The sequence below is a fragment of the Acinonyx jubatus genome, chromosome C1 (assembly GCF_027475565.1).
Source record: "Acinonyx jubatus isolate Ajub_Pintada_27869175 chromosome C1, VMU_Ajub_asm_v1.0, whole genome shotgun sequence".
NCBI classification, from domain to species: domain Eukaryota; kingdom Metazoa; phylum Chordata; class Mammalia; order Carnivora; family Felidae; genus Acinonyx; species Acinonyx jubatus.
In genome coordinates, this window is record NC_069381.1 from 49,356,045 (window position 1) to 49,382,713 (window position 26,669).

The 26,669-nt window shown below is 41.2% G+C and overlaps 1 protein-coding gene and 1 long non-coding RNA gene across 9 annotated transcripts in view; both read left to right on the forward strand.

Annotated features, from left to right (window-relative positions):
- NFIA (nuclear factor I A) overlaps positions 1-26,669 on the forward strand; it is a 368,084-nt gene that overhangs the window by 53,170 nt on the left and 288,245 nt on the right. The gene's annotated exons all lie outside the window — the stretch shown is intronic.
- Positions 6,798-25,702, forward strand: LOC128313879 (uncharacterized). Its single transcript, XR_008294920.1, has 2 exons — positions 6,798-9,453; positions 9,704-25,702. It is a non-coding gene; the product is annotated as an uncharacterized LOC128313879 (long non-coding RNA).

The window sequence follows — 26,669 nt, forward strand, 5'->3', positions numbered from 1 at the left end:
TTATAATCTCAGGTAACTTGGTAGCAATGGAAATCCTGTAAACCTTGAAGGTAGTGTGCTTTTGACATGGATGGTAAAGGAAGGAAGCTAGTTGAATTCATTTGCTCTGCTGCTGGCTAAAAAGACAAACAAGGAGGGACGGAGGGAACAAAGAAAGTAAAAATCTTTCTTTTTTTTCAGGAGGAGTTGGAAGATGAGGAGTAATACAACACGCCAGATATATATGTTAAAAACTTACAACAAATCATAGATCACACTAAAGGATTACTAAAGTTTTAAACATGGCTGAGGGTATAGATGTCAGATTTTCTTACACAATAGTGGGTCTTTTGTTTCAGAGTTCACTCTTGGCCAGAAACTCCCTACCACTGTGTTAATTTCCTGTCGATCTTTCATTCAGCAACAGAACTAGAGATGGGGAGCAGACACCCCCCCCACCCCCCCCCCCACCCCCCAGGCTTTTTAAGACTGTGCTTTGTGTAGATTAAAAAGAAGAAAGAAAAAAGAACAAACTTTTTCCAAACAAGATGTCCATGTGCATTCTTTAAGATCCTGTATGTGTGCTTAAAATGATCCTTAAAAAAAGCTCTCTCCATAATTTTGAACCTCTCCTTTTTCTAAAGACTTTTATAGTCATTTTTTTTCCTTCTCAGCATGTGAACAAATGTGTAACTCGAATAGATGTTACTTTGCTATTTGCTTAGATTGTTTTAAAAGGCTAGTTGTGTGGAGGAACGAAGAAGGAAGGGAGGCAGGAGTAGCTGGGGTTTATTTGTTCTGTGTTGACCTAATGAGTGCCGTTCTTAAAAAATAATAAATATTTATATGTGATCTTAATTTTTAATGAGTCTCATAAAGTGGCTGGTACAGAAAAGTGTATGAGAAGCCATATATATTAAACTATATGTGTTGTAAATACACGCGTGTGCACACTAGAATGTTTTAGGAGGGAAAAGAGCTTATTGAGCTTGCTCCCTGTTGTTTTCCTGGTACCTAGAACAGTGCCTGACGTGTGACCGCCACTCAATAAATATTTGTTGAGTTAAACAAACATGAAAGTAAATAAATAGGCAGCACCATATTAGCAGGATGGCATTAGATTGGAATTTGGAAGACCTGGAGGGTACTTCCAGCACTGCCGTTAACAAAGTATGAGGAGCTGCCTAAGTCATTTAATTTCTTTGCTCCTCTGTGGCTTAAAAACTGGAACCCTTGCCTTCATGTTTTGTTTTGTTTTTAAAATAATGATTAAATGATACCTAAGGGGTATAAAAGCTCTTTGGAAACTGCAGGGTGCTTTAAATGAGTGTGCATATGTGTGTTGTATGTACAGAAAATCCTTTATCTCTTTGCTTCTCAATTTCTTTTCTTAGGAAAATCAGATTATTTAAATCCCATTATGCGTAGCTCTCCTCTGCTCTTCCTAAGCCTCTGTATTCCATTACCTCTAGTAAATCAGAAAAAGGTGGTGAGTCAGGCTGTTGTAGAAGGCGAGGTCTGCTGTTTCTCATGACCATTTCACTGTGTGGAACTCCAAACTCTCCAGTGCGTGTATCTCATGGACTGTCTTACCTGTTTCAGCCATACAAGATGTTAGGTATGACCTGGGGTCTCCTAGATATGACCACTTCAAGATTCTTTGATGAGCAAATTAAAGTATTTATTAGTCATTAATACTATAGATGAATAATCATGAATTTAACCTAGAGTCGACCTAAAATCAGTGTCATGGGATTATCTGTAAAGATTTTTTTAAAAAAATGTGTGCGTTCGTTAATAATAATATGTCCTGAAGCTGCATATCTGGAAGGGAAAAGGATAGAAAGTAACAAGTAGAAAGATATTAACAAGGAGAAAAGAGATCATGGTCAGAGATCATGATCTTTAGGACCGTTGTTCAAGGCTTTATACTCATTCATTCTCCACAGTTATTTTTTGAATTAGGATTCTTATTCTTTTTCTTTTTTAATTTTTAATGTTTGTTTGTTTATTTATTTTTTATTTACTTTTGAGAGAGAGAGAGAGAGAGAGCACAAGCAGGTGAGGGGCAGAGAGAGAGGGAGACGCAGAATCTTAAGCAGGCTCCAGGCTCTGAGCTGTCAGCACAGAGCCCAATGCAGGACTCGAACTCACGAACATGTGAGATCGTGACCTGAGTTGAAGTCGGATGCCCAACCGACTGAGCCACCCAGGCCACCCAGGATTCTTATTCTTAAATTTAAATATCGAGTAACAAATTTGGATGGCCCTTCATATTAACATATTGTCTTAAATTAGGAAGAAATGGCTTGAAGTTCGAAGTAAGCTTTAATAGTATCATAGAAGTTACGTTTGGAGGTAGACTTCCATTGCATCATAGAACTTTTTAAGACTTTAGGAGACCATTTAGTGTAAGTACATTCATTTGGCTCTTAGGAGAACTGAGGCCCAGATAGCCCAGGCCAGGAATCTTTTGGAAGGTCATGGCAACCAGTTACTTTAGAGTCTAGACTAAGCCCTAGGTCTTTAGATTTCCACATTCCAACTATCCCTTCCCCATACACAACTGTTAATTTTCTTAAAACTAAAACGATACTAATCACCCCACTTAGAAGAGCTTTCCAAAATACTGTTAGTGTTGAATGCCTTAGCATTGCATTTTGCTAGTAGGTGTCACTCAGATTTACTGAGCTGGAAGCCTAACTTAACAGAATAATGAGACATAGGTATCTATGTGCCATCACTGGACAGACACATCCACAGATCACACATTTTACATCTGAAAGAACATAAGTAATTCTCCTGTCCCCCACTTTTAAATGATAAGGGGCTATTGACAACCCTCCACTGTCACTTGTATCCATGTGGTTTAAAATATATACTGCTTATTCAAAGAGTTGTTCAAGTTCAATGCAGAAGATATATTACACCGTGTAATATGCCTGCATTTGTTCATGCATTCTTTTTGGAAACCTGATCTTATTTATGTCTGCTTTTACCAGATAGGCTAGGTTAAGTTATGTTAAACATGTTGTACTGAGACTTGATTCACAGTGCTGCAGCCTGGCTTTCTTCCTTGATTAGCTTTAATCAAACTCTCCGCATTCCATGACCTTAATAAAGCTATTTTTCCTGACAACTGAAGACTGTCTTAACAAGCACAGTTCATCTGTGCTGAAACTAAGGCTGAGTTAAGATGGGGTTTAGGTGCTCATTAAAGCCCAAAGAATGGAGTGTAAGAGGAAATGATGAAATGGTGCTCCCTGAAACATCTCTTCTTTAAATTTAATTAGACAAATTATATGAAAACCAGTAGATGCCCTGGGAAGGCAATCAACATTAGGGCTAATAAAAAGCTTGAATAGTATGAAAGAGCCGGGGTGGGAGGTGCTGTAGTGTCTTTCTAACACTTATGAGAGGTAAATTAACACCAGTTGCTAAACACAGAAGCTAGATGAATTTCCACATTGATTTAAAAATTAATTTTATGATGCTGTTCTATGTGAAAAAATATAACAAAAATACTTTGAAGTTTGGCATGGAGGCACATGCACAAGGTATTTTATGAATACTTTGTATATAAATTATTCGTATGCACTTTATATATGAACTGTTTTGTACAGTAGAGAGGCAGTTATGGTCTGACTTTGGAGTTTTGACACACCTGGGTCCAAATTCTTACAAGTTCCCTCATTAGCTCTGTGTGTGTGTGTGTATGTGTGCGTATGTGTACACGTGTGTGTATGTACAAGTTTACCTCACTCTGTGAAACCCAATTTCATCATCTATAAAATGAGATAATTCTTTTCCTGAACAGGCTTTATAAGAATTCAGTGAAATTAAATTGGATTGTGTGTGTACAGAAGGCTTGGCACAATACCTGGTGCATAATAGGTGCTCAAAAGTAGGTGTTCTATATTTAAGAGAAATTTCCACTTAGTCAAGAGTGGTTTTAAGTGAACTGTCCTATAAATACATGAGAATTAGGTTATGAATGTAAATATTCTACACATAATCTTATGGATCAAGATCATCTTAAGGGAAAATGTTAGAGGACAGAAGCTTGTAGTTTTTGGACAGAATGATGACCCAAACATACCTAATGAATTGTTTGGTGCCTACAGCTGCCAAGTGGAGAGACATTTCAGAAGGTTGAAACATTTATTAAGCACTGTGTGCTAAGCACCTTATATACCTATTTGAAGACAACTCTGCAAGGTAGGTGTTACCTAGTTTTACAGACAAGGATAAAGAGCTTCAGAAACACTGGTCGCATGTTACCATGGGAGAGCCAAAATTGGAACTCAAGGTTGGCTTGGCTCCTGAATGCTTGCTCTTTGGGGCAGTTGGGTGGCAGGCTAGAGCAGATGTTTGTATCGCTTTAAAAATCAGATTTGCCATATAAGTTACTGGATACACAGTTCTCTCTCCTTTTTTTTTCTTGTCTGAATTTTTTTTTTTTTTAATGTTTTTATTTATTTTTGAAGGAGAGAGAGAGAGAGAGCATGAGCGGGGGGAGGAGCAGAGAGAGAAGGAGACACAGAGACCTAAGCAGGCTCCAGGCTCTGAGCTGTCAGCCCAGAGCCCGACACGGGGCTCAAACTCACAAACTGTGAGATCATGACCTGAGCTGAAGCCAGATGCTCAACAGGCTGAGCCACCCAGGCGCCCCGGAAGAATTCTAAATGAACTTATTTTGTGTCCTGGTTAACCCTCAGTTCCGTTGCTTTTGGGCTGTGGTTCTCAGCATTTGCTGGCCTTTTAACATCACCTGGGATGGGATTAAGTATTAGTGTTTTCGAAAGCTCTCCTGGTGATTCCTGGTGTTCAGTCAGGGCCAAGAGCTTGCATTCAGAGACGTCTATCTCAGACATAGGTGTTTTGGTAGCCTATGTGTCACTAGTAATTTGTCAGAGTCGATTATGACCCTCCTGTTTGTTTAGAGGAAGAAATATGGAAGCCCTGAAATCTTCTCCAGTTGTGATAGATGTTGCTCATGCATTAATTAGCATGTAAAAATTAAGTGTTCTTTATTCTTACTGGTAGCTTATTTTCTCTTTTTCCCTTTGAAAGAGGCTAAATTAGATGGAGTGAAGATTATGGCAAGAAAAACAAAGGAAAGAAACATGATTATGGCAACTTTGCCCCTCAGAGAGCTGAAGACCAGAGCATTTTTTCATCTGTTTTTACTAAAACAAAAATTATTTTCAAAATAACGGCCTTACACCTGCTCCCTTAGAAAGGGAGAAAACCTTTCTGGTCAGACTGATTTGTGGATGAATCCCGAGCTCTCACTTTCTAATGAAAGAATTAGTCATTTTAAACTTATGGAGTCTCGGTTTCCTAATCTGTACAATCGAAATAATTCTTAACTCAGTTACTCTGAGGATCAAATGAAAGAAAACAATTTGCAGAGGACAATCTGGAACCTGACCTGTGTAGCCCCTCTTGTTACGTTACTGAGACCAAGTATCTTTGGATACTGGTCAGGTTGAGCATTTTCTGAGAGGGCTCTGTGGGGCTGGTTGGTTTTGCAGAGCAAGGAGGCCTGCTGTTGACTCTTGTAATCCTGGATGCTGCCATTCACAGAGACCTTTTTCTTTTCCCTAAGAGATTCCTGGGTATCTTGTTTTTACGGACCAGAGAGTAAGGAAAGAAGTTAGGATGCCTTTCCTGAAAGCTGGTCTGGGAAGTTAGTTGCTGATACGAGTCAGCATTCCCTAACTTGAGATTTCCTAACACTGTTTCTCGGGCTTAATTCTGAGTCGCTGATGCCTGCCCTGGTGGCACCGTAAATGAACGCAGACAGTTACTGGGAAGGGATCTTGTCTTTGGTCCTGCCTTCAGGCACAGCTACATCTACATCACGGCAAACGGTTGTATTCCCATTCTTCTTTAAAAAGAGTATGTAACCGGTTTAACTATTAAGAAGTTCATGCTAATTTCTGACGTTGATAAGCATCAGGTCAAGCATATTTCCTACTGTTACCATCTTCCACAGAGGTATAAAATTGCTTTTTATACCTGTTAGGGATTTTTACAAAGAAATTTTGGTATGGGTGAATGGGTTGAAATTTTCAGGATGTTAAAAGAACTCAGTAAAAGAGTAGCTTTCCCTACAGCTCCATGACCTGGTGGAAATCCAGACATTAGGTTCCACCAAACTTGAGAGATGCCCAGTAAATGATGATGGGAATATCCAGGGAGCTGGAAGCGTTGAGACTGCTCACTTATCCGAATCCTTACATGACCCTGAGACCGCCAGGCGGAGGGGCTGCAAAGCAGAGATAAGTGCTGGAAATTGGCCAGTGTACTTTTTTTTTTTTTTTTAAGACATAGCTCTCTCCTTTACACTTTTTTCTGCACCTCTGCCCTGAAGCCTACACAGCCTGTTACATACTGATAGCTAAGGAAATGCAATCAACATTCCTTACTACTGCCTACAGAAAAGACCTAAATTGTTTACTGGCCTCCAGGATGTTGGTAAATATCTGGCTGTTCTTTTTGGAAAGGGGGGGGGTGGGAAGCATGAGGCAGTGCACGGAATCTACATTTATATTGTGAACATACACATGTTGTACCCTAGAATAAGAAAGAAATAATTTACAGTACATCTGTGTTGTTCCAAGGCCAGGGGAAGATGATCTTGTTCTCCATGTAGGGCTCCCACCCCTCAATGGCTTTACATGTGTTCTGGAGGGGAAAACGTTATTTATAAAGTAGCCTGGGGTATGGAGGATCCAGTGGTAAGAGGTATAGAACATTTTCAGGCGTCTTTACTCGGTATAGAACATTTTCAGGCGTCTTTACTCGGTATAGAACATTTTCAGGCATCTTTACTCTTGGAGTGTAGCATGGGAAAGTTCATTCCCAAAGACTGTACCTCTGGGTGTTCTGGTAGAGTTGGGGGATGAATCGGTAAGAATGAAATGAAAACGGGATGAAAATCCGTTTACTCTTAAACACAGGCAGGAATGGGGCATCCTACTTTTAGAATAGAAATTTCATTATACAAAGGCAGGGTGGAGGAAACCTAGTTTGACAGAAGTTCATGTGAAAACAACCGAAGAGTGTAAGTTGACCTCAAGATTAATCGAGGCCAGCAGTGTGACATTGCCTTTTAAAAGGCGAAGGCCATGTTGGGCTGTGGTCTGACCACAGCTGGAATGTTTTTGCCCAGTTTTGGTACACATGCTAAAAGGAATGCCAGCAAAATGGAGACCTGGGTGCTAATGGATCAGGAAATCATATCATAGGAGGGGCAGTTGAGAAAAACATGGCTCTAAAGTCTGGAGCAGAGATTCCTTAGAATGACCTTAAGAATGAGCTTAAATATTTAAGTGTCTGCTGGGACATTCTCTTGTTCTCTTGTAAGAGTTAGGTTTTCCTCTGGAGCCTCAAACCCACACCTGACATGAAAACACCTGAGACAAAAACCTGAGTTAACATCTTGCACTGCCTGACCCATTTTTCCCAACAATCTGCTCATCTTCCTGTGTTTCAAAATGAGTGGCTGTCTCCATTCTTCACCCTGTCATCCAGACCAGAAATCGGGCATTATCTTTCACTCATCCCTTTCACTCAGGGAAAAAAAAGATGTTGCATTTAAAGTCAGCACCTCTGGACTGGGCTTCTGTTGCTCTCTAACAACTCAGTTGCTAATAGCTTTTGATAGGGAGGCAAACTGTTAAACTTGATAATTTCTAAAGAGTTTTGAGCTATTTAGCACTAAGTGATGCCAAAGAAAAAGAATACTAGCGTTACTCACAGCAGAGGGAATAATTTAATATCCTTCTTGGGGGCCGAGGTTAAGTTCTGTGTGACTCAGCACATTATCATCCTCTATGACCCTAAATCCCTTCTGTTTCCTGATCTGCTTGTCTTGACCTGTTTCATTTCCACACCAAAATAGTTTCATTAACACTATGATCATGCACAGGAGATAGTAGTTAACTGATGTAATTAACTGGTGTGTCAAAGGCTATTGGTTTATTGCATATGCAACTGTCTTTCCTGGTGGGAAGATACACTTTCTGCTGACATAATAGGTCTGCAAACATGCCAAATTGCCAAATAATCTGCTGGGTGATGGTGAGGTGTTTGTGGTGATTCCACTTACATAGGCAGAATGGTGGGATCTTTTACTGTGTTCTCCTAAAATGCAACTGGCCAAAGGTGCTAATTGCTCAACGGTTGAAACAGAAGAAGAGAAGGCAATTTAGTTCTGGGACTTGGTGAGGTTCTTTTCCTTTCCCTTTTTTTTTTTTTTTAAATCTCTGCTTTTGGCATGCTAATGAATGCATTTAGTCTCTGCAAGAAATTTCCGTTTAAGAAAGAATTTAAAAACACGAAGTGCTCAATCCATATCTCCTAAACAACTAAAAAGACTGCAATTTCAAATGAGAAATTATGTTGCAAAGATGAAAAAAGTTGTTTATTATGGCTCAAAATTTTAATCACCCAAGGGCTGTAAAGTTAAAAATAGACAGTTCTGCCTTCTGTTTATGGTAAACTTGGCTGAGTCCCGGCAAATTTCAAAGCTGAACATACTGTATGTTATTTTTGCTTAATTTTAGATTCCACATTTTTAAATTATTTCTTACAAGAAGCATATTTCAGGATATAAACTTAGCCTGAAGAACAGTATTCTTGATTTCTGCCCATATTGAAACTCCTTTGAAAATAGTAAACTATGGTTTTGGGATTTTCCTGTTCTCAAGAGTCCAAATGGGTACCTTTCTAAGTCTTTTACATTATGAATGAACACAGGAATACAAAATCGTAAAGGTTGCTTTCTGCTATCCGGTTCCCATACTTGTCATTTTGGTTTTCTTAACAGTAGAACTTGATGCAAACATATGGCAATACACACTGGCTTGGACTCTAGGGAGGGGCATTTTGTGTCGCCCTTCGTGTTTCAGGTTAAGGAGACAGGAAGGCGCGGACGGAGACTCTCCTGGCCGAGGCAAAGTGTCTGCCCCTGGGCCAAGAGCTTAAGAGAAAGCCTGGGATAGAACCTTCCAGCTGTAGCCACCGGACAGTGTAGCTTCTCTTCTGACCCGTTCCCGCCTGCCAGCAGAACCGCCTGTGTGGTGACTGTTTGCCCCAAGAGCAAGTAGGATTGTTGACTCAACCCTCTTCATGCCTCCTCAGAGAGGAGAAACACCTGGCTTCACCTCTTTACAGAGCTCTTGTTGATTCTTGCCTCCGCGCTCTTGCAGAGAGCTCTTGTGGGCCTTTCCTCCCAGGGTTTTTAGAACAAGCCCTTTGGGTGGCAAGAAATCTAGGGAAGGGATCTTTCTTTTTTTTTTTTTCCTTAACCCATTACTCCATGTGGCATCTGAGAATCAAACATGCCCCACAGAGTGACTGGCATGCTCGGTAAATATTTGCAAAATATTGTCGAGTGAACAACCATTTACTGAAGATCAAGATTCCTATGATGACCCTGACGGAGGTTTATTTGCGATTAAGGTAATCATAACTCCTGTTGAAGAATTCTTACTGTGTGCTCCACCCGTATCTGAACACTTGATATTTGTGTTTTTAATCTTCCCGAGAGCCCATTTTATAAAAGCGAAAACTAGGCTTTCCAGGGTTAGGAGCGTGCCCTGGGATATTCAGCTGTATAGCATTAGCCTTGGAGATTCTGTGCTTAGTGAGTATAGAATTAACACTGATTCCATATTCTTTCCAATATGCCACATTACCATGATGGAGAAAGGCTGTGATAGCAGTACCCATACATTGATACTGTGCCTCTGAACGGGCAAAGGATATGTCACAACATTCACGAAAGTCTCAGGCCCTTAATCATGAGGTAGGTAATCTCCCAGGTCCCAGCCAGAACCTGCTTACACTTAATTTGCACACAACTTTAATACAGTTGGTTATCTGTTTTTCAAATACACCGCAGATCCATTCATTCAGTAAATATTTTCTGAAAACCTATTATGTGCCAAGTATTCTTCTAGAGACGGCAAACAAAAAGGAATCTTGCCCTTTAGAGAGATTGCATTACAGATTTATACATTAGTGGCTCTCAAACTGTGGTCCTCAGATCAGCAGTAGCAGCCTCACATGGAGACTTGTCAGAAATGCAAATCCTTCGTCCCCAGTCCAGAAATTTGGGGACTTAAGTTCAGCAATCTGTTTTTAAACAAGCCCTCTAGGTGATGCTGATGTATGCTACAGTTTGAAAATCACTGTTCTAGAGGGCTTAGAACAACATTTTTGTGTTCTTGAAGCAGGTAGCTCTGTAGAAAATTTTGTTGCCAAATTTATCCTGTGTGTGTGTGTGTGTGTGTGTGTGTGTGTGTGTGTGTGTGTGTCTGTCTGTCTGTCTGACTGTCAAGGTCTGACTTCATGATGGCATTCAATGATGGGGCGCTTGCTGGGCAGAGGCACTAGGGCACTTACACGTGAGAATATGGACCCTAGACTCCTACATACATGGATTCAGATTCTCACTCTGCCAAGCACTAGCCACACGAACTCGGGAGAATTATGAGAACTCTGTGAACTTTGGTTTTCTTGTGCAAATGCAGGTATTAGTAAAAGGACCATACCTCATGCTTGGTGCAGCTGCTCGGTACCAAAAAAAAATGCTCAGTAACTCAGTATAATTGTTTTTCTCTCTCTCGGATGTAGCCCTGGGCTTGGCACAGGGTAGGTGCTCAGGGAATGTTCTTTAGAAAATGGATGGATATTTATTTTCCTTTGTGTTAGCCATTAGCCTAAGACCTGCAGCTGTTTAATTCCTACCCTTTGTCCATCTTTAGCAGAAGTTACCAGAATAATGAGACCCAGCATTAGAACATACCTGACGCACACGTTCCCTTTGGAAATGTGTGTTGACCTGCCTCAGTGTGGCTGCTGCTGGTACTTAATCCTCATCAGTCTAAGTGAGGTTGCCTTCCCTCTGGCTGTTAACTTTGGGATATTTCAAATGCCTATAAAATCTTATTTAATTAAGGCTCTTCCATATCTGCTTGTACATATTTTATTCTTGAAATGCTGGTGGCATTAATAGTATATCTAAGAGAATCAAACCTCTGCCTCTTTTATGCCATTTCAGCACTAAGCCAAGGAGAAAAACTCTCAAGGAAATTAATGCTTCCCTCAAGTACAGTAAGAACACGAATCTAACATATTGCCATATAACCTGGTTTCACTGACTTTCCGAAGTTTTGTTTTGCCATTTTTATTACATGTCACGTTGTATGGCTAACACCAGAAGTACAATTATGAGGAAGCTGTTCTCTCAAAATCTGCGGGGTCTGCCAGTCAGATAACCCTTCAGAAGAAACAGTATCCACCAGAGATTTGGTTGTTATTCACAAGCAGATTATTTTTTTTTTTTTTTATTTTTAGACTTTCATTAGTTCACTAAATATTATTAGCAACTATCGTGTGCCAAGCATCGTTCCAGGTGCTGGCGAACGAATGGGACAAAAATACCTGCTCTCCAGGTGCTTGGTTACTTTCTTTTTCACCGGTGGGAGTGTGTTTGGATGTCTGTGGCATGGGGCGCCCTACCCAGAAGCTGGGTCTGGGGTGGAGGGCACGCGACAGAGATGCTCAGATATGAACTCCCTCACTGCTACATGATCACTCCCTTCCGGTCGTAGAAGCAAGCACCTGTTTTAGGTTTTATGTGTAAAGTTTAACTCCTTCAGCAGTGACAACTGTCACTGTTTCTCTGCTCTGGCACGTCCTCGTGCCCTGGATTTGTGAGGTGACATTAGTGCTGATTTAACTTAGCTCTTCTTCATGTTACTGCAAACTCTGTTTTAGTTTCCTATTGCTGCTATAACATGTTACCACAAGCTTAGTGGTTTAAAAGGACACAAGTTTAGGGGCACCTGGATGGCTCAGTCGGTTAAGCATCGGACTCCGGCTCAGGTCATGATCTCACAGTTCTTGAGCTCAAGTCCTGCATGGGGTGATCACAAGCCCCGTTTCGGGTGAGCTCGAGCCCCACTTAGGGTGAGCCTTGCTTCTCTCTCTCCCTCTCTCTCTCTGCCCCTCACTCACTTGCCTCAAAGTGACTCAAATTTATTTTCTTCAGCTCTGAAGGTAGGAAGTCTAAAAACCAGGTTGGTGTCAGTAGGGCTGGTTGCTTCTGGAAGCTCCAGGGAAGAACCCTGATGGCTCATTCAGCTTCCAGAGGCTGGTTTGGCACTCCTTGGTGCATAGCCGTATCACTCCAGTCTCTGCGTCTTTCTCCCAGGTCTTTGATCCTCCTGCCTCTCTCTTATAAGTAACCTTGAGATCACATCATTGGGCCTACCTGGATAATGCAGGATAATCTCTCCACTTTCCGGTCCTTAACTTGATAACATCTGCAGAGTCCCTTTTGCCATATTCACAGATCTGGGATTAGGACATAGACATCTCGGGTAGGTGGGCTTCATTATTCAGCTAAGTCTACCCTGCCAGAGATTCCAGTGTCCTTAGGCTCATTGGCTGATAGGCAGGATTTTTTTTTTAAAGTAGTTTCTTCCATTCTAGAAAACCCACCCCAACAGAGCACAGTCTAAAATGCAAATATTGCTAACTTAGCAGAGTCACTTACACATGCATAACTACCAGAAAATCTCCTTAATGATTCCTGTTTCTTCTACAAGACTGAGCTCAAAAGCCCTGCCCCCAGGAAGCCTTCCTGGGTTATCTTGGGCTTGTGAGGTGTTCTTCATGTGAGACTCTCTGGCCCTCTCTGCGCAAGTGACTACAAGACAGCACCTTTGCTGTTGTGATTTTGTGGATTTACTCGTCACCCCCCTGGCCCCCACATCCCCTCCTCTTCCCCTGAATAGTGTGCTCTTTACAGGAAGGGACTGCTTCTGCTAGGCACTAGAAGATATTTGGTATAAGTTTCTGTAGCAACGGAAGGATTCTTCTCTCACACATTTTTGAGAAACTGTGTGAGATGAGTCTCACTTAATTTCACTTGATAAGGTATTTTAGAAGTTGGGAGTGGAGTGTGGCCAGGTGGGTTCAGAAAGGACTGGCACCATGTGGCTTTTCACATGATTTGGACACCTGACTGGGTGGTGAGTTAGTGACTCTTATGGACACTTCTTTTCAAGTGAATATAATCCTGAAGCTGTGCACGCTTTTTCCCTCAGTGTCATCATAAATCTACTACAATTAGGTAGATTCCTAATATTTGGAAATAATGATATAAATCAGGGTGAATGACTGAATACTAAAATAAATTTTCATTACCAAAGAACATTCTGTGGCCTGATAACTTTTAGGGTTACTCTAATGGAATCATACCTCTGGTCATTGAGATATTTTACTTTATTTCAGTTTTTAAAAGTAGAATCTTATTACATGGAGAAATCTGTGAGTCCTGCGTGGTTACTGTTAGAAATTCATTTTGCCTCTTTTATAATGTTCAGGCTGATTTTTTTCTTCTTTGTAAGTAGACTTTGGGCTTTATGTTGTTGGAAAGCATGTAATTTTCATTTGTTTTTTTTCACCTAGTGGTGCTTAATGATACCATGTGAATTTTTATGGTCCCAGCTGCACCGAAGTGTGTGCTCTGAAACTTCAGTTGGATTAAGAGCCTACCTTGGTGTGAGGGCTGAAATTGGAGAAATGGGAGAACACAGGGTGCATCTATATATGTTGCAATTAATATTGATGAGTGGGCAAAAGTCCAATGTTATCCTAGGGGGTTCGCTAATGTTCATTGTAAACCAATGCAAGTGAGTCCTTCCCCTGCAGGTGTGAATAGTTTAGTAGGTGGATTAGGAAAAGCAAGGGGCATTTTCTTATGTTCCAGTTCATGTTTCGTATGTTGAACATGAACCAGCCATGTAACGAACGTACAGCTCATCGTTGAGTGGTGGCAACAAGTATCCGAGACATGGTTAACCCATCTCAGTACCTCTGAGGTCTAGCATCATGCCTGGTACATGGTAGGTGCTCATTAGCATTTGTGAAATGAATAGAAGAATGAATGAAAGATTGCTATTACAAGGTCTCTTAAGAATACTGGCCCCTGCCTACCCCTCAAGCCATCTTGCCTTCCACCTTCTAGCCATAATATACTATTTGTAGCTTGTTCAATGTTCTACATTCTTCTTCCCTTTGGACCTGTTTACTTTCCGTCTTCTCTCCTTCAAGCCCCTTCTCCCCCCACACCTCCATCCCTTTGTCTGGCTGATTCCTGTTGGTTCTTTGTGATTTGGTGCCTTCCAGAAGACTTTCAGGAGGCATCATTGCTAGTATCTGATTGAAGGCCTGGTTGGTTTTTCATCTCTCTCTGAACCTTTGAATAACAGCAGCACGCTTCTGACTAGTGGACATGTTGAAATCTGTGTATCTATCTGAACCTTCTTTTCAGGAGAATGTGGATAATTGTCAGATGCTTGAGTCATCTGGTTATCCATTCATTAAATGTTTACTTGTTTTGAGAGAGAGTGTGAGCGTGAGTGGGGGAGGGGCAGACAGAGGGAATCCCAAGCAGGCTCCACGCTCAGCGTGGAACCCGGTGCGGTGCTCGATCCCATGTCTGTGAGATCATGACCTGAACTGAAATCAAGAGTCGGACGCTCAACCTACTGAGCCACCCAGGCGACCCAGTACTTTGTGTCTAGCAATGGGCAAAACATGGCTCTATAGTACCAGGAGCAGAAGTAGTCCAGTGAGGCAGCCAATTCTCTCGCGTTTACAGAGCATCAGCCTCAGGGTAAAATGGGATGATGAAGGAGAACCACTGATGTATTACTTTTGGTGTGCTTGATACCAAAGGGTCCAAAGGCAAATAGAAGTTGGGAAATTGAACCATTTCCTTTCTAATTCAATTTAGGAAAGGTTGGTGCATAGTAGGTGCTCAGCCAACATTTCCTGAGGATGAAAGGTTTTTATTTTTTTGCTTTATAATAGGATTAAAAATTTTTTAGATAGTCTCTTTCACTCCACACTCCTTTTTGCCCACATAGCCCTAGCTTCAGTCTATACTTAGTGCTTTTGCTAAGACTGACTCATCTTGTTTCCGATTGCTTTAGTGATATGAGACTCTGGTATCCATGGGAATGGTATAAGACTGTATTGCTTTCATGCTTGGAAAAACATTAACCAGAAAGGCCAGCTATTGGTACCAGTACCAAGTAACTCCTGAGAACTATAGGGTAATCTCACCCTTAAATTCTTAAGACAGTGTGTAAAACAGCATAATCTGTTGGAAAACAAATCAGTCTTTGTGACAAGATAGGTGTGACTTAAATCTTGTCTCTGCTGCCAGGCTGTGTGACTGTGGGCAGGTTATTCACCCTCTCTGCGTTCCTTCATCTCTGTTTTTTTTTTCCATTTGTAAAATGAGGGAGCAATATTAACTCAGGACTGTTCGATAATTAGAAACGCTTTTGTAAGTGTCCTAGTTTATATCTGATGCTCAGTAAATGGTAAGTATTATTATGATGAATATTACTACTGTAAACCATATTAGATATAGGCCCTGGAGGGTTTCAACAAGGACATGGTTACAGGTTGCTACCAAGATCAGGGAAGGACAGCTGAATTAGATCTAAACAGACTCCATTTGTCTGCAAAGGACCCTTGGTTTTTTTCTTTTTTCTTTTACCCCCTCTGGGAAGAATTAACATCGTTTTAAGAAGGGAACTGAGTGTCTTCCCTCTGTTCTGGGTGTTTCAGAGTTGACTAGAAATTGATCCTAGTTACTAAGGAAGAACTTTAAAAAATACACGTTAGGAGTCAGGATGGTGTAGAGGTAAGAGCACTGACCCATGTTCCCAGGGGTCAAGGCTCTGCTCAGCTCCACATTCTCTGCCAAGTCCCTTTCCATCACTGTGCTATACATCCCCCCGCTGGGAGCACATTGGAGCAGAAGATTATCTGGCCCTCTGGTTGGTTTTCTTCCCAAGGCAAGTCCTTCTTCCTGACTGGGAGTTAGGATGGGTGGCCCTAGCTGGGCTGGTTTTATTGTTCCAAAAAGTGTCAGCAGAGAAATGGCCAGATCTTGGAGTATCCCTTGTGATTTGACATTTGGGGGCATCCTTTTATGTTCAATGTACCTGGCCCAAAAGTCTTCCAGCTCAGATATTCTGTGAGTGGAAACTCTTTGAATAAATGTAAACCTAGAAGGGATTTTCAGGGTAAATTTAAAAATTCTCCTGTGGTTCAGCTGTAACAACTCCTTCTCACATGAAACTTCTTTGGGGGCATTGATAATACTTGTATTTGAATGGGGAATGAATTTCCCAGCTTCCTGGGAACAACAACAACAAACATTCCCCCAACAAACCCCAGGGTGTCTGACGCTCCCGCTTTCTTCTCAAAGAGCCGATCGAAAACTCTTCTGTCAGCTCAAGAGCTATCAGCAGTATTGAACAATTAGACTAGAAGGAACGGTGGTGAACAGTTGTCCCTAAAGGCTTGGAAATTAACAAAGGCCATATTAGTAGGAGCAGGGAGGGAGGGGGGATATGAAGAGAATGGGGGCTGGGAGGGACAATTCACAAGTGGGGAGGGTGATTTGGAGGGGTTTGTTTCCCAGATAGTTTTCAAAGAAAAGAGATTTGTGTAGTTTGCCAGGGGCTGAGAATGAAGCACAGGACCAGTTGATGTTCTTTTTTATCCAACAATTACTTTTCTCTGGCACATTCCTTTTAGGCTAACAAAGTGTCTTCCTTTTCTCTTTCATGGTCATTGATAGCAAGAGCTTAAGGGATCTTTGCTTCCCAGGGCTAAGGGTGTGGTGGAGAGAAGGACACAAGGAAGAGGGAATTGACATTTTTCAGATTTTCTTGAATTTTGTCACAAACAAGGGAAAGCCATCCAATGCCTACGGAAGGCTCAGGTTTTCATTTTAGTCTGGGGGTGATTGATTTCTTTCTTTCAAGGGGCTGATGGAGGAGGTCAGCGTCTTAGGGAAGAAGCCAGGGAAAAGGAGAAAAGAAAGAATGAGATTTATGACCTTCTGGATCCCAGCTTTTATGTCGCGTAACCATTCCCAATACTGGAAGTTCATGACACCCTGAGAACCAGCCCGGGAACCCGGAGCAGTGATCTGCATGCAAAGGAGGAATTAAACAGTCCAGCAACTGCTTTGATTGAGAGACACACAAGATCCTGTCCTGGATTCTGAGCCCGGCTTCCCTTTAGTTCATCCTGTAGGCACAGAATCCAGTGTTTCACGCACTGATGAGACAGACCACCCAGGGCCACTCATGTTATACTGAGGGTGATTGACGACGGTGCTTATAGAGGAATTATTTCAACAATGGGACTTTTCCATTATTCTCTCTGCAGTCAGCCCTCCACGATCAGTACATGGAAATCCTTGCATCTTGTCACCGAAGAATACTAAACTAGTAGGTGTTGCTCCCATAGCCCCACCCTGGTCCCATAACCCTGAGCTAATAACTGAAGATCTTAAAAAATGTATGTATGGTCCATTTTTATTCCATATGGCCCCTTAGGTAACATGACCCAATGTGGCCATTAAATGACCCCGCTTACACTTGGATTACTCGGTACAAAGCAAATTTATGGTTGTTTATTCTCTCCTCCTATCAGCTATTAGTGCCTAATCATATGGTCTATCGATCATGAGATTAATCGCCTGCTCAAAGAGGCAGCAGGTCTCGTGGAATGCTGCACTGCGCCAGACTGAACTTCAACCTTTTATACAAACTGGAGGAGTCAAAATCATCATTCACTGCCTGAAGCCCCTGGTCCCTGGGCCTCCTGAACCCCAGGAGGTAAATCCCTGCTTTTTCACACAGTGTACTTTGCACTTCCTTTCCTTGTGTAAAACTTCACCTCATTGATTCAGGCAGGCACTTGCAAATAAAATCCTTTGCAAGGCGTCCTATAAATAATGATCTAAGCTGAAAATATGTGGGCTTTATTATACAAAGCCCCATAGTGCTGCCATAATTAAGGTCTGTCAGTATTTCTATTACAGATTCTCATTTTGGAAGATTTATAACTGGGCCATTAAAGTTTTCTTGGGCTAAGACTTTCCAAGAGTGTCATGTTAGACCTTTTTTTTTCCTTTTTGTAGAATATATTTCTTAAAAAATATATATAATTATTAAGTCCAGAAAGCCTGTCACACAGTAGTACATACCTGCAAGGGTTGGACGCTAAAATCTGAGGACTGCATCGCCTAGAGTGGCTTCTGGTCACCCTCCTCTGCCCTTTCATTGCAGTTGTGAGAACAGAGAATCATTGTAGTGTTCATGCTGTATTGTGATGTTTGTTTCCTGGTCTGTGTCTTCTCCTCTAAGGAGAGTGAGAGTAGGCAACTTAAATCATTTGTCTCTCGAGCCCTGTGTTTTTCAGAGAGGATAGCCCCATGTCAGCGCTGGGTTTGTTCAGTAAATGCACCCAAGAATGGGAAGCAGGAAACATCCTTTCCAGTCCTAGAGTTGTTCATAGCTGGGAGTAAACCAGGCGGTGCATTTAGTCAAGTCACTTTACTTCTTGGAAAACAAGTTTCCTGATGGTTGAAATAAGTTCAGGCCTGGTAAATTGGTGTTCTGTGAGTTGAATGCTGCCAGCACAGTGCTTTCAAACATTTTAATCTGAACACCTTATGGGATGGAATCTGGGCCTTCTAGTTGGCCATAATTCCTGCCATTCCCCGGTATAGGGTATTAGCAGCCGCTTCAGTCATCTGTCTGCATGGTCTATAAGTGTTTATGATTCCTCGTAGTGATACCTTTATAATGGGACCTTGTGTTTTGTTGCTACTGTAAGGATCTAAATCTGAGATTCATGTTGGCCTGGGATGCCTTTCAATGCAATCTGACTTCTCTCACTTCCAATTCTTTCTCTCACCAAGAACCTCAACCAATATTTTTGACTCCATGCTTTGAAAAGTTTTGTCTTGTAGACAAACTGCATTGGTTAATAATTAATTTCTTTTCCTATTTTTAAAGCAAACAGACATCTGTAACTGTGCTCACAGATACAAATAAGCCATCAGCAGTAAGGGCATGAAATAGTTTTTGTGTAATGAGTTGGTTGATGCTTTAGCAAGGTTGTGCAGTTGTTTCTTGAGTAAGCCTATAGTTTCTGTGTGAGCTTTTGATCTACTAAAAATAGCTCTTAGATCTTCCTGCCTTTTTAGACATGTGAAGTTCCAAAGACTCTAGGTGAGCGCTTAGTTTATTCTTTTATGAGTTGCTGGGCTACTCTTGTCCTCAAAGCCTCAAGTAAGTTGTTTGTCCAAATATGCAGTGCCAGTGTTTCAAAATGTGGCCTTCCTGGTCAGCTTAGAGAGGGCAGTCTGTATACAAGTTGGCTTTTGCATCTGATGAAAGGATATGAGTTACCTGCAGGCCCTTGTTACATTTGTTCCCTTCAGTCAAGGGCATTTTGGAAGGTTGTTAAAAAAAAGAGTGGAAGACAATTTGATACTTTGACTCCCAAGCTAAAGAGAACCTTTCCATGTCAACTCAGGCTGTTGGTGACTATTGTGGATTGAGAAATTAACAGCACACATTTTAATTAAATAGAGCAAATTAAAGATCTGTAGCATAGACGTAATCTTGCATGTAAACCAATCTGAGGCCTGACCTTAGGTACTTAAGGTGGTCAATATCACACAGAAGTAAAGGGTTTTTGAAGATAGCAAACTGATTGACCCAGAGTATCACACAGATACAGTGTAACAAGAGGCAGCGCCTTCTTTGTGGCTAAGAGTTTAGGCTCTGGGGTTCTACTAATTTGGGTTTAGTTCTGTCTTGGTTCCTTACCAGTTCTCACCTTGAAGAGATTACTTAACTCTCCATAAACTTCAGTTTGCTCATTTATAATCTGAGGATAATTATAGCATGTTGTAAGGAGTAAAGGGGAATAATTCACACAAAGTATTTGCATCATGTTGGTCATAGAATAAACAATGCATATTAATTATCATTATTAGCCAGGACATAGTTGAAATAGATTCCTGAGCTTTGGGGTTTTCTTTTTAAGAGTTTAAAGGTATACTTAAGATATGCTTTCTTAAGAGTGTCCATCCATGCTGGGTCACTTACCTACCTTTCCAGGAAATTGTACGTTTCAACAGTCCAGATGTGCTGCTTTCAGTTTTTTCAGGAAACAAGTAATGTTTGAGTCTAAAAATCTAAGGTTGAAATCTTCTTTCCTACATTTTCTTTTCCCTCCAGATCAATCCAAATTAAAGTTTCATTGCCAAAGTTTCACAGCTCCTTATTAGCATTAATTATTATTGGCGTGCTGTAGGAATCCTAAAGTGGGTGCATTAAGAATTAAAACCCGGGAGAAAACTTGAAACCCTCATGGACTCATAGAGCTGGAAGGGACTTACGAGATCATGTCCTCTAAGCCCCATTTTACAGATAAGGAAAGTGTATTTTACAAGGTAAAGTAAGTTTTAAACGTAATGGCTTTTTAATTTGCCCCCTCACCGGAATCTGCGCTTATTTGCCATGTTGTGATTATGTTCTTATCGTGGGACTTGTGGGTATTTATTAGAGACTATGGAGATGTAGCATTGGGCATTACTTTTGTGGCAAAGGCACGGGGGCACTAATCATTATTAATGGATGCCATTATTTGGGAGAGCATTTTACTGACTATAGAGAATTCATTGCATTGATCTATGGTGCCACATTTGTATTATACCAGGTAGTTTAAAATGATATTCTCTAAACTGTTAGGCTGAAAAATTGTCCAATCTTGGCAGTTATCCCATCAGTAAGACCTTCCTTTTCCTACTGAAAATACATAGTTCTGTTGAAAGAAACCTTTTGACTGGTCCCCAGAGCCCTGAATGTGTTTAAATCCCTCACTACTGAAATAGGAGGATTACTACTGCTATCATTGTTCTAAAACAAACTTCCCTTTGGACGATAACAGCAGCGGTAAATCAGATGTTGAAGAAAGTACCAGCTTAACATCAGTTTGCTTTAAAAGGGTTTCCTCTTTAATTGACAAGTGTCATGTATAATGGAGCATGGTGACTCACATAGAAAACCGTGTACCGGCCTTCCCGCTGGGGTTGGAGTTCTTAATGAACATCCGAGTGAATACACGGAGGCGAAAACTGAAAGGGCCCCAGCTGTGGAGTATTCACTCTGCTCGCTCTGGCCAGGGTGGTGATCGGCACCAGCCACGCCGATGACCAGAGAGAGACCCGTATCGGTCATGTGGCTGTTTTGTAGCTGTGAGCTGCTGTGACTGTGGTCTTTCCTAGTGACATGTTGAATAACGGCACAGAGTCTGGTGTCCCATCTGAGGAATAAACAAGGTTTTTCTTTCTTAACGTAAAGATAATAAGTTATTTTTGGCAGACTCAACCTTCTCACAGAGCAGCAGTTTTCTTGAGCTCCGGACCACTTGCTAACACTCAGCCCCCTCATGCTGCAGTCCCCGTTTTCCTTCCCCTCACTCCCCGAAAGAGAGCGGCACCGATTTTTCAGGGGTGATGTTTACAACAGTTCAACACACTTGAATACAAGCACTTAGAATAATGTCAGTGGGGGTGGGGGGAGAGAAGGGCATATTATTTTCAAATTAAGTAATGGATGGGTAGTGATATTTTATTTATTAAAGCTCATCTGAGTACCAGTGGAAACAGAATGTTGGTTCTGAAGTGCACAGATTAGAAAGGAATGTTGAGTTTGGAAACGTGGCAGCCTGCAGCACTGTGTATGGTTTAAATTAAACCTTTTTTTGGAAAGCAGAATAGCTCTAGGCCACATTTAAGGGAAACGCTACAGCAGAGTGAGCTGGCTGTGGTTTTTCTTTTACTCTGTAACCGGCCCACTTTCCCTTGTTTTAACACAGAAAAAAGACTTTGGACTCCTTCAGACCAACCACATAGCTTCTCTGCTGACCACAAAAAGGAAGTTTGGCGTAGAAGCCATAGGATTAATACCCACTGTCTCTTAACCCAACAGAGTGTGAAAACTTTTATAAGAGATTTCTCTGGGCAGACTGACACTGTGGTTGGACTTTAAACATTTTAAATCAAGAGCAACTTTGAATTGCATTATGCCACAGTGCTCTGTAAATTGTTATGTGTGATCCCACCGTTAGAAGTTATTTACACGAATCCCCAGGTTTCAGAGGGATAAACCACTAACAGCTTTGTGTATCTTGATAAAGAAATACAAGGAGAATTAAAGGTATGCCCATGCCAAATTATCTCAGAGAGAGTAGGCAGATCACAGTCAATCAGATTTTATTGTTCTGAAGCAAATGGAGACAGTTGGCTCTTGGCAGAAAAGCCTTTTCATCTTTGCAAATAATAAGATTAAGATTGTGGATTCTATTAATCACTTGATCAACTTTATTAATTCATCACATTATTTTTAAACTAGAGAAGAAACCTTCCTTTTAATAGATTCGCATCTTTCTAAAATAATAGTTTTGCATCGCAGAGGTGTTGTTTCATATGCTGACCTCCTCAGCTGTTATAAATAGTTATTGGTGTGCCCTGACCATTAATTTTAATGATTGGATTCTTACTATCCTGATTAACTAATTATGTGTTTGCACAGAGCAACTTTGAAATTACCAACCAACAAACAACCCCCCCCCAAAAAACCCCAAAACCCTTGTGTGTTTGTATTTGTATGTACTCTTTGAATGCCTAGGATTGATATATTTTTAAAAAATCATTTGAATTTACATTTTGCCATGCTGAAGTCAGCAGCTTTTCACAGGTGCACTGTATCAGCATTCTGGTTTCTGTTCAACAAAGAATGTCAATCGAAAGAATTGATTTGAAAAGTTGAAGGAAAAACCTGCATACATGTTTCAAAACTGTGGTCTTATGGTAACCACTGAGTTACTTCTTGGTTGACTGTATGTCACGAGAGGGGTTTATTTGCTGTCATTAGAGAAATTGGTCTGTAGAACACTTCCTGTGTGTGAAGAAATGCAGTTGTCATCTTGCCTAGGTCACTAAAACAGTATTTAAATACTTCCAGTTGTAAGGAACCTTGCATTCATTGTGGTTATTTCCCCAGGAGCAGCCGTTTTGGGCTTTTCTGAACTTAATAGTTGAAGAAGGTCAGAAAGAAATGGTGTACTTTCTGGGTAAAGTAGTTTAGCCACCCCGGAGTAGATGCGTTGCGTCTTGATCTTTTTTCATCTTAGTAGAATTCTACTGTAACTAATTGAATCCATTGATCACTGTCTTGTATCTCCCCTGCCCCCATCTTCTTCTCAGAGGATTCATTTCATAGGGGTCTATACATCAGTCAAGAAAATGACTACAGAGGAATTACCAAGACTGGTAATCAAGGTAATTTAACCTGGTTTAGTTTTTCTTTTTTTTCTTAAAGTACAACACGCTAAGTGTCCTTTACCTGGTGAGAGTTAACTTCTTATCTGGTAAGAGTCTCCTGATAGGAGTTAACGTCTTAATTAGGTTATGTTCCAAAACAAGTCAAACTATGATACTGAGCAGTACATTCAGAACAGAAAGAGGGGAGAGAAAGCATCGATTTTCGAATTAGTTGACCTGGTTTCCAGGCCTCTCTGTACCAATGCTTTTCAGACTTCACTATGCATATGAATCAACTGAGGATACTTTTGAATGGCAGAGTCTGACTCAGTAGGTGCGTGGTGCAGCCCGAGATTCTGCATCGCTGACAGGCTTCCCGCCATGTGGATGTCCAAGTTGTAGGGCTCCAGACCGTACCCTGCATAGCAGCAATCTGTTACAGCGCATACCGACTGAACTTGGTGGCTTTGGAGGACTATTTAACAGCTCTGCATCTCAGTTTCCTAATCTCTCAAATAGGGACGTTAATCTTTGCCTGTCTCATTAGGCTGTTATGAGACTCAGATGAGATAATGTAGATGAAATTTTAAAAGGCTACCTAAGTATAAGACACCAAGGATCTTTGCTTATAGATAAAGACATTCTTGGCATACCTTTCATGGAATCAGTGTGAGCCTCCTCCTGTGCTAGGAAGTGTCCTGAACTGTGCAATAGGGGAGAGAGACTGGAGTCCTCACTTCCGTCATCCACTCTATGCCTTTGGCCAGATCACTCCACCTTTCTGGTCCTCTTTAAAATAAGGGCTTGACCTGGATTAATGGGTCTTGAAGTGTGGCTCCAAGTCTAGTGGCCTCGGCATCACTTGGAAACTTGGTGGACGAGCGGATGTCTAGTCCCTTCCTAGACCTAGCGAATTGTAAATTCTGGGGATGGGGCCCAGCAACCTGTTGTTTAACAAGTACTTTTGGTGATTCCGATACATGCTAAATTTTGAGAACCACTCTGAAGTGTCCGACAACTTTGAAATGTGATATTGAAGCATTTCTCTGGATAGGTTCAGTCGTGGGAATGCCTTTCTGTGTGATCCAGAGTGTCCTGTCTCATAGGCAGAGACGAATTGGGACTTGAGTATTCTCCAAGGGTGCCCGCTGCACGTGTGGAAAGGAGGAATGAACATCTGGGTTTTAAGCCTGGCCTGCCTGGAAGTCAGAACAGATCATAACTGCACCGGCCCACACCTTCCTAGCTTAGCCCAGCCTTGGGACTGACTGCTTTAGTGGCCCATGACAGCGGATTAAGCCAGAGAAAAACATGCAGGCTGAGGAGTTCTCTCTCATTCTCCTCCTTATCCTCCGATTCTCCTGATGGTGGTCAGCACAGTGCAGCACCAACTGACATTTTTTTCAGGCACTTTCACAAAGATTATCACAGTCCATTTGCATAGGCAGGAGATGAGGAGAGAACCAAGGAAATAAAATACATCTTTTTCTTACAGTCATTTACAGACAGACCTCACATTCCTGTGGTTTTGCTTTTCTGTTTTGATATTTGGGAATACATCTGATAACCAGGAAAAAAGCACAGCCAGCCTCCAGTTGTCCAAAGTAGATTTTATCAGGTTCAAGCACTAAAGCTCTTGATCTTATGTTCATCAGTGAACCTAACTCCTGTCCGAATCTGACATTTTATTCCAGACTAGCAAGTAAAGTCATAGCAGACAGGTGCTTGAGCCTTGAAAGTGGAAACAAAAGAGAGGTGTTAGCTGGCAGCTTGAACAGTGAGAGAGACACTGTCAAAAGTAGAACAGATACGAGGTCGAGAGGGTTAATAGCTTGAGATCCTCTCTCTCTAGATATACACATATGTATACATGTGTATGTGTGTACAATATAAAAATAAATATAGATAGTACATATATATGTGTATATGTATGCATATAAAGAATTAAATGCATAGTATACATATGTGTATACGTGTATGCATGTATAAATATATACAGGTATACATGTATATATATGAATATACATGTATTTATTTACACGTATGTATTTTTATATATGTGCACTACAAATATCCTATATACTAATGTTCCTAAGTAACCCTTTTGGGTATTAACAGTAATAGAACACTTCCGTGTAACTCATGTTCTTTTTTTAAAAATTTTTTTTTAACAGTTATTTATTTTTGAGACAGAGACAGAGCACAAGTTGGGAAGGGGCAGAGAAAGAGGAAGAGACAGAATCTGAGGCAGGCTCCAGGCTCTGAGCTGTCAGCACAGAGCCCGACGTGGGGCTCAAACTCATGAACCGTGGGGCTCAAACTCATGAACTGTGAGACCACGACCTGAGCCCAAGTCAGACGCTTAACCAACTGAGCCACCCAAGGGCCCTCATGTAACTCATGTTCTTGATATCTTTAGGAAAAGATCAAATTATGTTTCTGAATATAAGGATATTAGTTGCAAATTATAGAATATTTCTCTCCACAGTGAGTTAATGTAGAAAACAAATAGCCCTTATATTGATAAATGTGAGTACTTTTGCAAATTTGTAAAATCATAGACAGTTCTAGTTATGAAGGACCTTATAGATCCTTTTATCCAGTAGTTTTAGATTTTCTTTAAATAGAGGTCTTCAAAACTAAATTCATGGGAAAACTGTATATATATACATATATATACATATGTATATACACATACATATATATGTATGTATATATACACACACACCCATACACACACACGTATGTGTATATACATACATACATACATACATACCGTGAAAAAGTGTGGGAGTCCTGGATCCCTGTCAGCTTGGCCCAACTAGCCTGCCTTCCTAAAGTAACCCTAGTTGGAACGGATCCCTAGGGCAAGAAATCACCTAGGAAACCCCTTATAAGGAAATTATGATTCTGTAAGTCTGGGATGGGGCCTGAGACTCTGCATTTTTAATAAACCCCTGAGGTATTACACAGACAGTGACCGCAGCATGAGTAGCAAGGCCCTAGGGGATCTGTGTAGATAGTTTGAAAACCTTCAATGGGTCAACCTCTTCATTTTACAAATGTGAAAAGAGAGCCTTGGACTTAATAACTGATTGCCAGAAGCCACATGCCTTGTGCAAGTCTTTTGATTTCTGGTAAGATTCTGTTCCTCTGATCATGCCTGGGAGGAATGGCCGTGTCCTGACCTTTCCAGCGGAATGAGGTGCCTCGGTACCAGGGTTCCATTGGCACCACCAGTGCCCTGCACAAACTTAGTTTATCTCTATAGATGATGCTGGGAATTTGTTCCCTTCCAGCCCACTCTCTGCCCCATGAAAAAATAGTGCTTTGAATCAGACCCCATTTAGGGTGGAACGTTCTGATTAGCCAGCAAGGGCCGTTAGGCCGGTAGCTGTGATGTCTGCTGCCACAGCAGAATGGATAAGCAGTTCTCAGCCCCCCC